This window comes from Bos indicus x Bos taurus, unplaced genomic scaffold (genome assembly GCF_003369695.1).
Source record: "Bos indicus x Bos taurus breed Angus x Brahman F1 hybrid unplaced genomic scaffold, Bos_hybrid_MaternalHap_v2.0 SuperScaffold_100166, whole genome shotgun sequence".
Lineage (NCBI taxonomy): Eukaryota > Metazoa > Chordata > Mammalia > Artiodactyla > Bovidae > Bos > Bos indicus x Bos taurus.
Window position 1 is genome coordinate 357,087 of NW_020867072.1, and position 16,115 is coordinate 373,201.

Here is a 16,115-nt window from a genome sequence, read left to right on the forward strand (position 1 = left end):
CTAGATTATCTGGATGGGCCCACTGTCATCATAAGGGTCTTTAAAAGTGAAAGAGAGTGGCAAAGAGAGGGCAGAATCAGCCAAGTTTGAAGATGCTCTGCTGCTGGCTTTGAAGATGGAAGATGGGGTGACAAGCCAAGGAATGCAGGTGGCCTCTAAAGGCTGGGAGAGAGAAGGCAGTGGATTCTCCCTTAGACCCATCAGAAGGAACATGGACCTACTGACATCTTGATTTTAGCCCAGTGAGCCTCATTTCAGACTTTCTGTAAGATAATACATTTGTATTGTTTGAAGTGACTCCATTTTAGTTATATATTATAGCTGCATGAAAAAACTGATCTATGAAAATATTTTTGTTGTTGTTGAATATCTCTCTGTGCTTAGCACTGTGATGCTCACTTAGATGCCAAAATGATTTGGTCCATGCCTTTAAGTTGCTTTCCATCAGCTCAAGGCTTACACAAGGAATGCCTAGGGGGTAATAAAAGATGACAGAGTGTTTAGAGATAAAATGAAGGATGAAGAGGATAAATCCTCCTGGAATTCTGACCACATAAACAGACAGAAATCACAGGACCTAGCTTGCTCATAACAGAGAGTTCTGTAGGTGCAGGAGGATGGTGTTGGAGAACTGCTGACACAGCTGGGTTATCTGTACAAGCACACATTGTACTGTGTGCTTCAGGCCTGTCATGTTACAGCTGAGATCCCTGGGCATCTCAAGGGAGCAAGGGGTGATGGGTGACTCTCACCTCCCCACTGATGTGCTGCCATACACCATGACAAAAATAGTCTGTTAGCCTATGCTTTCCTGGCATTCTTAAGAATCCCTTCCACCCCCTAGACATCCCCAGCTAACACTGCCACACCACCTGTGGAATGTGTCTGTCCTTATGCCCTCATTCCAGCCCACTGCTCCTTATTTTCAACCTAACTGGTACTTCCGTTCACCTTTTCCAAGCCCCTGCAATTTGTTTCTGCCAATGGGAACTTAGCCATGGGAACTTGGGTGACTTCCCTTTTTTGTGCCTCCAATTCCTAATCTGTAAAATCTGGAGGCTAACAGCACTGATATGGTAGGGGAGGCAGCTCTGAGGATTAAATGACACACTGTAACTAAAGTGCTTAGTCTCCATCAAAGTGTAGAAAGGTTATTAGTATCATTCATTAGGACCATGTACTACTTGATCATAAATAGAGAGATCAAATGTCCAGTTTGCACAGGGCAGCCCAGGTTTATACCTGCTTTCCCAGATTAGTTATTAATAGCATCCCTTTTTGCTCACAAAAATGTCCCCACATGGCACCTTAATCATAAGGAATGAGGCAAGAAGTCAATTATTAGAATTCAGCCATCAGATCAGCATCAACAAAAAAGCTAATTTATAGTCAAACGTCTGGCTCATAGCTTCTCTCCATCTTCCCTGCCGAAGGAACAGCATTGGTGCTGGGACTCCAGAACAGGTCAAGGGCAGAGAAACGGCTATGGACAGAAGGCTTCAGAGAGATGCTATACTTTTCTTCTCCTTGAACAATTTCTTCTTCATCTTCCCTAATCCAGGGAGAAAGCAGGGATTAGAAAGATCCAACTATGCAGCCATTTGATTATTTCAAGCAGGCGTTTTTGTCTGTCTCCCTAGAAAGAACAAAGTCAAATCCTTTTGATATCAAAATGCTATGATAGTTTAAAGCTCCAGAGCTGTGATTATGGCCTGAAAATAGCTCTTGACATAAAACACAGATTAAAGATTCAGGTGAGTTTAAAGATGAGTTTTCCTTAGTTCGAAGGAGGCTAAAACCAGAGTTAGACCAAACAACAATCTATTACAGAGATAAGATAAGGAGCTGTATCCAAGTGTTCCTCCTTTATAATAGCTTTTCTTTTAGAATGACCTCTCTTTCAACCTTTCCATTCATGATTTTATATGTATATGGATGTGTGTGTGTGTATATATATATATATATATTCATATCTAAATCATCTTTATGTATTTATGTATTGTCAACTTTACCTCCCTGGAGAATTCCATGGACAGAGGAGCCTGTATGTATGTGTGTGTGTATATATATACACACACACACACATACACACAAGACTTTGACTCAATTTCTGCAAGAACCTGTGCCCCTCAACTCCCTCTATGACTGCACCTGTAGCTGAAGGTCTGTTCATGCTCTGACTCACCTTGTCTCCAACCGCCTGACCACCTTTCTCTTCCACATGAATCCTAGTCAGCTTCTCAGGCTATAGTGCTGCCTAACACTGGACATCCAACTCCAGGGGCTTCCTAGTGAGGAGTTAGAAGGTACTGGGAGCAGGAGAGTCATAAGCCACTAGAGCCACCCCTTTCTCAAATCACACCAAATTACTAGCTCAATTCTGTGCCACTGTGCATATGATGAAGTGAAAACAAGGCCCCTCCAGGAGCTCATGTGAGCTTGCACTCCACTCTTGTAATCAACCAACTTTTTTTTTGAATGGCTGTAAATATTTCTCCTAATTTTAGTAAAAGCCAATTGACTTTTCCTGCCAGGCATTTTCCACTTACACTTGAGTGCATTTCTGCATTTAACCATCTAGTTGGTTAAGAAAGAAGAAAAGAAGACATAAGTGTGAAGCCCTCCAAAGGAAAAAAGCAACCCACTCCAGTATTCTTGGAAAATCCCATGGATGGAGGACCCTGGAAGGCTACAGTCCATGGGGTCACAAAGAGTCAGACATGACTGAGCAACTTCACTTCTCCAGAGTAAAACAGTAAAAAAAAAGAAAAAGAAAGAAAAGAAAAGCAGCAGACTCAGTAACTGTAACATTGCTCACCATTAAGAGCTGTTCTGACTTTATTATCCATTACTAATGTAGCCCGTCATTTTTGCTGCAGTTTTTCATTAGTAAGCCTGTCTACAGTGTACTGTACATAATAGCAGCACTTTACTCACTCTAGGACATGGCAATCAAATGTGAATCATGATGCTCATGAGTAAATACCAGTAACTTGTGGTCATTTAATACTGGTGGGAGGGGGGTTCAGGATGGGGAACACATGTACACCCATGGTTGATTCACGTCAATGTATGGTAAAATCACTACAATATTGTAAAGTAATTAGCCTCCAATTAAAATAAATTAATAAAAAATACTAGAATGTTAAACTCAATGTTCTCAGTATTACTTTGTATCATGATTCAAAACAAAATATGTGATTATAAAAAATAAACATTGATATTAACTGCAAAACTTTTCCACTAGATATGAACTGCAAAACTCTTCCACTAGATATTCTCAGCATAACTCTTACTCTTAATACTCTGGATTCACATACATGTTTCCACGTTCTTCCTGGAAATGAACACTCTTGATAGATAATTCATTAAAGTTTTATTGTCATCTGACTACCAAATGTCACCAGTTCATATTAACTGCAAAGAAGATTAGTAAGAATTAATTTTAAAAAGGTAAAGAAAAATACTTTCATTACAATAACATAGAATAAGACAAATTTCCAATTATAATATTTCTAAGCATTTGCCTCCCTGGTAATGAAAATAATGCTGCCTTTCAGGTGTTATGAGCAATACATGAGATCATGTGTATCAACTGTTTTACACAGGTGCTAGAGTAGATATTGGCAATGGCACCCCACTCCAGTACTTTTGCCTGGAAAATCCCACGGATGGAGGAGCCTGGTAGGCTGCAGTTCATGGGATCGCTAGGAGTCAGACACGAATGAGCGACTTCACTTTCACTTTTCACTTTTATGCATTGGAGAAGGAAATGGCAACCTACTCCAGTATTCTTGCCTGGAGAATCCCAGGGACGGGGGAGCCTGGTGGGCTGCTGTCTCTGGGGTTGCACAGAGTCGGACACAATTGAAGTGACTTAGCAGTAGCAGTAAATATTCAAGAGAAACAGTATTTATATTATTATGAAACCCTAGTGCTCCCACTTTTCTAGCCTTCTAAGCATCATCTTTCTTGAATGTCTAAATAAAAAATAACTTGAGAACTCATCCTGGGTAACACAGAGTCCTCCTGTGTATTTCAAATCATTCCTGGGGAGTATAAATCTATCTCTCCTGAGCCAACTAAAAATTGGCACTTGCCATCTGCCTCTACAAGGACTTATTGACAAGCCACTGCAACTATAGGCTTCAACACCCACTGAAAAGAGTTCAAGGTGGAGATAAGGAATGAGGCCCTCTGCGCTGGGAAAAACTGGCAGACCAGGTCTTTAGACCGTTGGATATACAGTTGGATATTTTCAGGAGACAATTTTATGAGTCCAATTCTTGCATCTCCCCATATCTAGAAAAACACTAAGATCATTGATGGTGATGTCTGTTCCTCATGACTAGCAGCAAGCCTCTGCCAAAATGTGTGCTTGACTACACATACTCCCCATCTTCACTAAAACCATATGTAACACTGACCTTACTCCCTGCCTCTTTGAAGCAGTTTCTAAGACCTACCTGAAATGGTGTCTCCTGGGTGACAGTCATTTTCCCTCAAATAAAACTTAACTCACACTTCTCACGTTGTGCATTTTGTTTTTCTCAGTAGACACCTGCTTTTTCCTTGTGACACTTGGCTCTAAACTGATGCCTGTGAATTCTCTAATTCACTCTAATTTTGGTCCATCTCTACTTACCACTAAGCCATGCCACTCCAGTTCTCAAAAACCTCTTTCTGAATATAGAAACAGAGCCCCTTCCTCCCCACCCCAAGGAAATACAACACAAGAGGCTGTGGTGGTTAACACATTGTGCTGGAAACGTGATTACAGTGCAGGAAAGGATAATTGAGTTCAGTATCAGACATCAAATATGGAAGGTCTGTAGCAGACCAGCTGTCTGTGTTTCTTCTCCCGTCATCTCTCTCTTTCCAGTTTCAAGGTTCTTCAGCTTTTGCCCAGAGCATGCCAGATGAAAGGGAACATCCCTAGATATCCAGGAGGGACTGGGTTCCCATCCCTCCATCCTCATCCCACCAAAAGTAAACTTTTGCATTATTAGAATGTTAGCATTCCTCTCAGAATTATTTACACTTATATTACTTCCAAAATCAGAGAACAAAGAATAAGTACTTAGCTTACTTCTGCATGTCGATAAAGCTCAGGATTAATCCCTTCCAGAACAAAGAGAAAGACTACCTACTCCCAAAGCACATTCCCACTTTCACTCTTCCAGCCCTAGGAAGGAAATTTTCTGCAACTTTAAAAAAGCAGTTTTTTCCCTGCTGCTAGTCATCAAGGAAGCAGAAATATTGAGTTTCAGTTTTGGCCCACCTCGATACAACATGAGTAACAATAATAAGGTCTTGCCAAATTATTTTAGTAAATAAACAATACAATATTGTAAAGTTAAATAAAATAAAATTTAAAAAAATAGATTTTTAAAAATCATTTAAAATTAGCACATTAACTGTTTCTATGCAAACATGAAGCTGCCAACTTTCAATTAGAAAGCAGTTGGTTTCCCCATCTTGAACCCTGTGGTGGATGCATGTTGATGTATGGCAAAACCAATACAATATTGTAAAGTGAAAAATAATAATAATAAAATGTACACACCAAAAAAAAAAAAAATCCTAAAGGAAATCAACCCTGAAAAAAAAAAAAAAAGAAAGCAGTTGATTTCTAGGTAAGTCAACAATTACCCTGCATATTTGTTGGGGAAATTTTGTGTGTGTTAGTTACTACAAAGATAAACTGCAGCCTAGATTGCACTCAAATCATCCCCACCCCTCAAATCAAATTAATGAGCTTTTGCCAAACTGTAAAGACAGGCTTTGTTTCTTACTAATATTAGTTAAACAATCCAGAGTGGTCATATTTAGATATGGTCACAGAATTCTCTAGTAGACAAAGTTCTTATATATTCTTAAGCTTAGCCTGCTGTTTTGTAGGAAAAAAAAAAATCAGGTTTTACACAACTCCCGTGTCAAGGTGTATGGATATTTTTTCTTAAATGGCAAAATTCTTAGGATGGTATTGCTTTGGCTAAATATATCTGTTTGGATTGATATTACCTGGGTATAGATGTTTAATGCTCACATTAAACACACACACATACACACAAATAAACAATTGAGGGCTGGTATGATGGTTCAACATGGTACTTAGGACCTTAACACCTTCTAGGAATCTGTTCTACCACTCCCAGAGGGTTGTTGTGGCTGTTTAGTCACTCAGTCGTGCCTGACACTTTGTGACCTCACAGACCGTAGTCCTCCAGGCTCTTCTGTCCATGGCATTTCCTAGGCAAGAATACTGGAGTGGGTTGCCATACCTCCTCCAGGGGATCATCCAGATTCAGGGATCAAACCCGAGTATCCTGTATCTCCTGCATTGGCAGGCAGGTTCTTTCCCACTGAGCCACCAGGTAACTTTTGTCTTTATGATCCAAGATGACTGTAGGAACACAATCAAAGTAGGGCAGAATAAGGGGATTCACCTTGCCTCTTAAAGAGATTTTTCAGAACCCCCAAATGACACTTTTCACTCTCACTGACCAGCACTCAGCCAGATGGTCACATGTAGCAGTTTAGTAATGATCATCTTGATTCTGGGAGATAATGTGCAGAAATCAAAAAAAAAAAAAAAAAAAAAGAGCTTCTTAGACTAAGCAAGCAATGGCGAGCAGACACCAAGAGGCTACTAGCAAAATCTGTGGCAGTAGCTTTTGCTTGTTTGAGGTCTGTTTTAAGACTTCCGGGGACAATTTTATCTTCACAAAGAATGACAGCCACTTTTATTCCCAGTGACTCTAGAATTCAAGGGAATAACATGTCCATATGAGGTCTGGTTTCTTGGTAGATTACACTGCACCTATAAGAACCCTGAGCTTAAAGCTTAGCCACATTGGTGATGCAGAATGAGACAGGACTGCATATTTTTAGCTGACCCGAGGAGCAGGCTTGCCAGAAGTCTATTTGTGGGAAGGACTGAGGAGATTCCTGGCAGCAAATTCACCTTAAGAAAGAAGTGATTCATTTGTTGTTTCCATTTATTCACTTATTCAACAAATATTGATGAAGTATACACTGTATGTCAGTCACAAAACATATACACATTGGTGAACAATAGCAATGACAAATACCGTGCCTGCATACACACCTTTCGATCTAATGGGGTACATAGCTATTTTATAAAGTAAATAATGAATAAGATAACTAAATACAATGTTATAAATAGTGTTAGATGCCATGGAAAAAATAAATAGGACGCTGTAATATATGAGAAAAACAAGCACGTACTCATTACAGTGAAAGCAAGGTGACAAGAGAAGGTGTTTATCACAAGGATGTGGCTTGTTTGCATTGGTGAAAAAATTGAAACCAACTTAGATGACTATCACTCTTGTAATTGATAAATATAATTTGATAGATGACTATAGCAGTCAAGCTGAATGAATTAGATTTCTATGCATCCACATAGGAAGATCTAAAAGAAACGTTACATTAAAAAATAAAAAATACTACATACAGTATTTTCTCACAAAACAGGCCTATAGATTGTCCATGTACATATATTTTTTAAATTTATATTTATACATACACACACACACCGATGTCTTTGCCTTTGGGGAGAGGTAAAAAGAATACAACCGGGAATGAGATACAAAAGTGGCTTCACCTGAATCTTCACATATTTTATATTGATAATATTGTTCCTATTTGCTTTAAGTCTCTCCTACATCATCAATTTGGGTAATGGGAACAAAGGTGTTTGCTGTTGTATTGTTATTATATTCCATATTACTCCTTTCTCTCTTATTTTCTCTCCTTTTTCAATCTTTCATTCTTTTATTTCTCAAAAAATAAGTGATAAATTTAATTTTTTCGCCCACCCAGAAGAAAGGAAACTACTGCTAATATTTTCCCTTGGAGACATACATTTCTGTTCTGCCACTGACTGTATTTATGTCACAAAGCATAAATGACAATTAAATTCACACACACACACATACACTCAAACACATTTTTACAAATCAGGCTAAGCTGCAACAGGAGCATTGGTCTTGCTACAATAAAAATTATTACCTCATAATGCCTCTAAATTCAGTATCTTTTGATATCTCAGACATTTGCTGAGTTTAAAAAGAACACATACAATGTATGACTAAGCAGAATTGACCTTCAGGAAGCATCAAACAAAGCATTTCCTCTGCTTTGAAGTTGTAAAAAGGATTTCGGTTTTGACAAAGTATAGGCTAAATCATGCTACTCAGATAAAAGAAACCAATGGTCAAGTTTTTCCTCCCAATTAATGAATAAAGATTTAGAACATATAGTAATGTCCCATTAAAAAATGTTCACTAGGTTACAGACATTTCATATTTTGAGTAGACCAAATTACTATGAAAAAATGAAGATGCCATCAAAACCCCCATGAAAACAGTAGCTATAATTTATTGACTCTCTACTCTTAGGGATTTGGGGGTGATAGCTTTTCCCTCCTTTAAATCCACTGTGGGTTCATGACTAACTGAGAATAAATGAAGATACCATATGGATGGGGATCAAAATACCAGCTTCATACTATTAAGCTTGAATTGAATAAGTTGTGGTCTATGGCCACAGCTAGGCTTCACAGAGAAGACTTCTGAAGTGGATAGGGCTGCCCAATCCCAGGCAGTGCTTGGCACACTCTGAGGATAGGTGACCCTGAAAGAGCGAACACAAGATGCATAGAGGTGAGCTTGGTCAGATTCTTCACTCAAGGTCAGTAACAAGGTCACTTCTCTTTCAAGATTGAGTGAGAGAGACAGAAACGCTCTTCCTGTTACTTCCAAGAAGGATAAGAGGATGGTATTCCTTACTCTGTGGACCAACCTAAGGACAGTGGAAGGAGAACATGGTTCCTGCTTCACCTATTAAATGTGCACAGCATGAAACATTTTATATCTATTTTCCATGTTTTTCACAACAGCCCTCACAAAGTCAGCATAATAGGCTTTACAAGAAAGCAAAGTGAGACTTGGAGAATTTAAGCAGCTTGCCCAGTACTCACACTCTTGTTAGATGGTTGAGTTGTGGTTCAAACGTAGGTCTATATGACTCCAAAGCCCATACATTTTCTACTATCCCCACCTCATACCAATGAGATCACCTGATTTTTCTTGAAAATAATTATAGTGATTCAGACAGGGCATAAAAATATTATTAGTCCTTTCAAGTTTTTTAGATAATTGGTGCTTGTTAATCACATGCATTTGATTCTGTATTAGATTAGGATAAATGGAATGTCTCTTCACAAAAATGTATTAATTTCAAGTTAATTCACCTTTTTAATGCTGAGAGGTGAAGTCCTGTTCTGCCTTGGGTGTGTACACACAGTACCTATTAGCAATTAAAATGAGTTACAAATGTGTCAAGAAGAGATCCTGCTGCTGAAATCCAGGTCAGGTTACTTGAAATGGATATATATCTTCCTTTTCTAAATGTTAATTAGATGTTCTATTTTATCTTCAAAAGTTTCTAGCAGAAATTTTCTTGAAGTAGACACTTATAGGTCAAGAGAGCTTCTAGAGTGCATCCTCAGTCCCTAACCTAAAGGGTTTATGTAACTTTACTCAAAAATTTGAAATGAAGGAAAAAGCAAAATGAAACAAACAAACTACTATGGAGTCTGGTTTACCTATCATATCCTCAAAATGATTCTAGTATATGATAACATGAAAAGTAAGCTACTTCAGATTCCATTAAATTTGACATTTTAGCATCTCTGTGCCCATAATAAGGTAAATCTTTTCAAACTCTAAACCAAAGTTGGGGCTCATTTTTTTTTTCAATTCAATAAGTATTTATCAACCATTTTATTCCACTCTATATAGTTTATCACCCAAAGTACTAATAAATAGCAATAAACTTTTAGTCCAAAGAGTCTGGAAACAAAATGTTATTTCTTCTTGTGGCTGACCAACAAGCCACTTTTTATGGGCATTTTGTAACATGGTTCATAAGCAGACTGTACTGAGCAGCATTAAATTTTAACACTGATTGTCATTGAAAAATACAATTCTAAAACTAAAGTATCAAAACATTATACAACTTAATATTTGCATGACAGTTGGGAGATCTGAGTTTGGTTCTTGCTTTGTCTGGTTGACTATGAAAAAGGTTACTCAGCTTATCGGATCATTAGTTTCCCTGTCTATAAAATGAAGATGCTGGACTATAATTGGCCCTGCAAATTGCATCAGAATCCCTTGAGAATCCTATAAAAATGCCATTCCTGGACATTTTAACACAATATCACATTCCACCTCCAGAAAGTTTCATTCCATGAGTCTGGGGTGGGACCCAGAAAACTGCGTGTTTTCCAAGGGACCAGGAGGTAGAGGCTGGAGGCACACCCAAACCACACACCAAAATCCTCTAACTTTAAATCCCTTCTGGATCTACCATCTTCCCAGTCTAAGGAAAATCCAGTAAAAAGAGAACCATGATGGTGTCTTTCTGACCTATGTGGTCAGAAAGCTCTATGTGGTGTTGGGTCAGTTCAAATCATCATTTTCTCAGGATACAGACTGCTGAAATACCTAATTGTGGATGAATGAATTCCCAAATCAGAAAAAAAGGAAGAGAAGAAAGGAATGAAAGAAGGAAAGAAGGAAGGGAGGGAGGGAGGAGGGAAAGCAGGCAAACGTGCAAAATAGAAATTCTTAGGCTATCAAGTACTTTTAGTCAACATCGCTACCCAAAATACTCACTGACATTTGGCAAGTAGAAAATTCTTAAAGATGACTAATTACTTTGGTATTTCAATGAAAGATAACAACTGAACATGCGTGAAAGCAGCTTGGGAAATCTGCGGAGTTTAGCTATAGATCACTCATCCTACACCCTTATATTTTGAGGTCTTTCTACAGAGAATTTGGAGAAGGGAAAGGCTACCCACTCCAGTATTCTGGCCTGGAGAATTCCATGGACTGTATAGCCCATGGGGTCACAAAGAGTTGGACAGGACTGAGCAACTTTCACTTTACAGAGAATTATTTGTTATATTAACATATCATAGTAGTTTTAAAAAATGACTTAAGGTGCTATTGCATATTAATATTGAAAACAGATCAAGAAATTGGATAACTTAACTCCATATAGGCATTATGGGTTATTAGCATTCTAGGATTCGTTTTGGACAAACCACTTAAAAAATCAGTGGAGAAGTACAATTTGGTGAAGTCAGGAAGCCTGTGATTAATATTATTACTACAGTTTGAGACTGAATTTGGCTAAGAGCCATAGCAGGGGTAACGAGCAACTCCATTACTGCCTAATACACCCCAATGTTGTCAACATAAATCATAGCAAATCTGTTCTGACCCCTGAGTAAATCATATGCTAGAATTCCAAGCAACTGAAACTGTAAATCAGGGATTGTTCTATACTATTTATTTGCATTTGAGAGTTAGGAGTTATCTTAGATTGAGTGGTTATATTTTATAAAAATTGTAAGAAGGGCATTGATTCATTAATTTGACAATTGTCCTTTCTTGCTGTAAATAATAGCCAACACAATCATTTAGAAATACTGTACACATGTCCTTAATATTAGTATTTCTATTGAAAATAATCTATTAAGATAAACCTATTCAATATGTTTAAATGATGACAAAGAAGTTATCTAGTTCAAATAGTGCTGTTTCCTGACCTGTACCAACTAGGTCAGTATGTAAACAGGTAAGGGTACAGCATACTGAACTCATTATTCTGAAGCAATGATGTGTAGCAAAGAACGAGCTTGCTTTTCCCTCCTTTCAAAATATTAACAAAGTGACACTGACCCTACTACAGTACTTGAGTTGCCGTGGCAATGTCTAGGGTGGGCGACAAATCTGGTGATGATTATGCCTACAATTTTGTCATGGTGTCCTGGAGTTGCCACAGACTGATGTTTTTGAGACACTCCATATGGTTCCTCAACCCCAGATACACATCAGATTATTTTTCTGAGAGGACATCAAAGATATCTAGGTTATCAAAAGTGTCATAAAATTTGAAGGTTTTTTTTTTTCTTTTTAATTAGCCTAAGAACCATGGTATGACCAGACAAGTGCAGAAGTTGTTTGATATATGTCCTGGAGTCATTACGTTTGACTTAAAGGTGACCTCAGCTGCAATAATCAGGTAAATCAGGGTGTGTGCCAGGTGGCATTGTAATATCACTTAGATAACTTCCTGGAAGATGAAAAATAGAAGGAAAATTTAAAAGGAACTGATATCACATATGAGTAATAAATCATCAAGATTCAAGGTAAAAAACAATCCTTTCTCCTCTCATTGATTTGCAATGACGGTTGAATGCTGCATCTAGCTATTACTTGGAAATGATTTTATTTACTTTCTAAATCTTACCTTCCCTCTGAATCCATAATTTCTAAACCCTGTTTCATTTTGTGCAAATCACAAGTTCAGGATAGATTTGGAGTGTGTCATTCTTGCTATTTTTGAATATTAACGGCCTTGTCATCTTCACAAATAATGGCTTTTTAAAAATTTCAGAAATACTTAATGCAAATCCTTAGTAGCTGGTCTTCTGACTGTAACTCTTTAGAACTGGGCAACTTGTGTGCAGACACTTTTGAATGTTCCAGCAGAGTCAGCATTAAACTCTCTGCCACAGCACATACTTTACCATATATTTATACTAGCCAAACATAAATACATAAATAAAATAAACAGAACTTAGTACAGAGGCTCGACTGCATTATACCGCTGCAATAATGTGCAGTGTCAAACCAATAAATTTGGTTTCCTTCTGAGCGCATTAGGTTGTAACTCCAGACCAAAACATAACTTCCAGCTGCAGCGAGATTAATAGGGAAGAATGTGTCAGGATAAATGAAATACTTACTAACGCTGTCCTAAGTCTGATCTGTAAAATCTATGGCTTTTGCAATGTATATTCCCTCCCAAGTCCAGTAAGCTTAAATATGGTTCTAAGTGATGAATCACTCTACTTAGTCACCATGGATGGATGGAGATCTGGGACCCTCAGCGAACAGGTGCCATCACTAAGTGACATTCGATTTGAATACAATCAGTTGAGAGCTCTAAGTTTTACTGTAACTTTGCACCATATGCACTTCTCTTTTCCCTCTATTTCTAGTCTCTCTCTTTTTCTTTCCTGCTTCCTTTTCTTTTTTCTGGCTCACTGTTCCTCCTTGGCCCGATCCACTGTATCAGTGTTTTTTAAACTGTGAGATACAACCTATTAGTCCTTTATGAAATCAATTTAGCAGACCATGGCCAGCAGGTTTTAAAATCAGCTACAAGAGAGTATTTCAGGGTGCATGGCTATGACAAGAGGAATACTGCTTCAGAAACTCTGGTTTCAACCCATGACAGTGCCCTGGGTCATGATGGAAAATACCTTTCTTCACAAAGAGCAGCACCAGTATGTGTTGTCTGCCTCCAGTGATAGTACTTGGGGTCATAGAAGTGGCAGGCAGGCTTCAGGGTGAGGCAGACCAAGAAGCAGGGCATCAGGGAGCCTGGGCTCTTGGTCTTGCTCTGTTGCTAAGTCATCATGTACATTATGTTACTCCATTTTGTTTAAGTGTGAAATAAACATATCATACACACATACCATATATATACATATACACATATACATACATAAAACATATGTATATATATAATAGATAGAATGCATATACTACTTAGTTGCTCAGATGTGTCTGACTTTGTGCAGCCCTATGGACTGTAGCCTGCCAGGCTCCTCTGTTTATGGGGTTCTTAAGGCAAGAATAGTGGAATGGGTTTCCATTCCCTTCTCCGGGGGATCTTCCTGACCCACGGATTGAATCCAGGTCTCCTGCACTGCAGGCATATTCTTTACTGTCTGAGCCACCAGGGAAGGCCAAACATATAGTACATGTATATAAATATATAACATACTGGTGCTACTGGAAATTGGGAGAAGCCAGGGATGCTTCTAAACACATTAAGTACACCAGCCCTCCACAGCAAACACTGATCTGATCCAAGAAGTCAACATCCTGATATACACATAAATCTATGTATTTGGAAAAAAATCTAGGGAAAAGATGAAATGTTTTCAAGTTTTCATTTGAATGCCTGACATCATACAGCTCCAATGAGAAGAGTAAAACATCTTTCAAATCCTGATTCTATTATCCAATTTCAGGTAAAATGATGCTTTCTCACTAAAACCATTGCTTTGCATCAATTACTTTTCTTAAGAAAGGAGTTTAGGGATTTCTCATTTCAATATTTCACCTCACATATGGGTACTCATCCTTACTGACTCCATAGGACAAGTGGTAGTACCCAGTTTTGCACATGGGGAAACTTAGGGACAGGATCTACCCTGGAATTTGAACCCAGGTCATTGGTCTCCAAGAGTTTGGATATGAGTTTGATTAAAAGACAAACTGCTCTGGGTCCTGGCCCAGCACTATTCCAACCAAGCCAACATGCCTGCCAAAATAATCAAAATAATTGCATTGACTTTAAAAATATCCAGACTTTCAATAGCATCAGAGAACCAACGTATACAATATCCTTAAAACTATAATTACCGGTATTAACGACATGTCCTCTGCGTCTCATTTCTTTATTTAGGAATTTGTCTGTCTCCGTCTGAACACTTCTTTGAAACCTTTGGTTTAAAGGGACACTATTTTCAGAAAACACCTCACACTGGTCTTAGATTTACTGACTCTGCATGAGGTCTCTACTTGGTCTTATTTTGTAAAATTTTTAAAAGCTTTCCAGCCCTGGATTGTTGTGTAAAGGTGGAAAAGCAGCATTCTCAGGCAAACTGTGTACTCTCAGTAACTGGGCAACATTTGCATTGTCTTGGTAATGTCTTCACATTTCAAAACTTCATCCTATGTGAAGCTTCTGACTTTCTCCTAAATTTAGCTTGAAATTTCAAAAGCCCAAGCAAAATTTAACAAAATTTTCTCTATTGCCCCACCAGCATTGCAATCAGGGATCTCTAAGCCCTTTGGTGACATAAACTCATCAACTGAGTTCAGCAGACAAACACAGAGATGCATTTACAATGCCACTACAGCAAAGAATCAAGAATGTCATTTTTACTAATTCACACACATACATTAATATGCATGTCTTTGATATTCAATTACATCAGGAATTTTCCCTGTAACACAGAAACTTTTAGAAAAATCAGTATGAAACAGCTTTCCAACAAATTGGTACATTTATATCTTCCACACACTTAAAACTCCCTTCTGTAATTATCTATGCAACAACCCTCACAGAAAGTTCTGTATTGCTCCTGATTTTGTGTGCTTGTGTGCATTCAGGGTATCCTTTGAAATAGCTATTCAACTACTTGAAAATGTTATGCTGACAAAAAGTCTGCTCTTTTTCATCTTACTATCAGTGTGGTCTTGTGCAGAAAGGCAGGCTGCTAAGTGCTTTTCTGAAGGCTGATAAAGATATTAGACTTGCTTACAAGGCTGATTAAAATGAATGCATGCCCATTTTACAAGTTTCTGCTGCTGCTGCTGCTAAGTCGCTTCAGTCGTGTCCGACTCTGTGCAACCCCATAGACGGCAGCCCACCAGGCTCCCCCGTCCCTGGGATTCTCCAGGCAAGAACACTGGAGTGGGTTGCCATTTCCTTCTCCAGTGCATAAAAGTGAAAAGTGAAAGTGAAGTCGCTCAGTCGTGTCTGACTTTTAGCGACCCCATGGACTGTGGCCTACCAGGCTCCTCCGTCCATGGAATTTTCCAGGCAAGAGTGCTGGAGTGGGGTGCCATTGCCTTCTCCGTTACAAGTTTCTACTGGACCAAAATAAAATAGCATGTTCCTCATCTCATCTGTATATGTCATGGCTTTTGTGTGTGTCCCCTATAGCGAGGGATACACCACTCTTCTCAGTAAACTGTGTCTTTTTTTTTTTCAGCATGAATGTGTCATTATTTCTGCCTTTGAATAGCCCCTCAGCTCTGTGCCTTGTAGTTGTTTATAGCCCCCATTAAATGACTACACAAAAAGATGACACCGTCCGAAATGAGGTAAAGACAGATGAAGAAACAGTATTAAATGTTCTCAGTAATAATATAATGAGTTCAGGCTGCTGCTATAGTCATAGTGAACAGGTTTTACACGAATAAGGA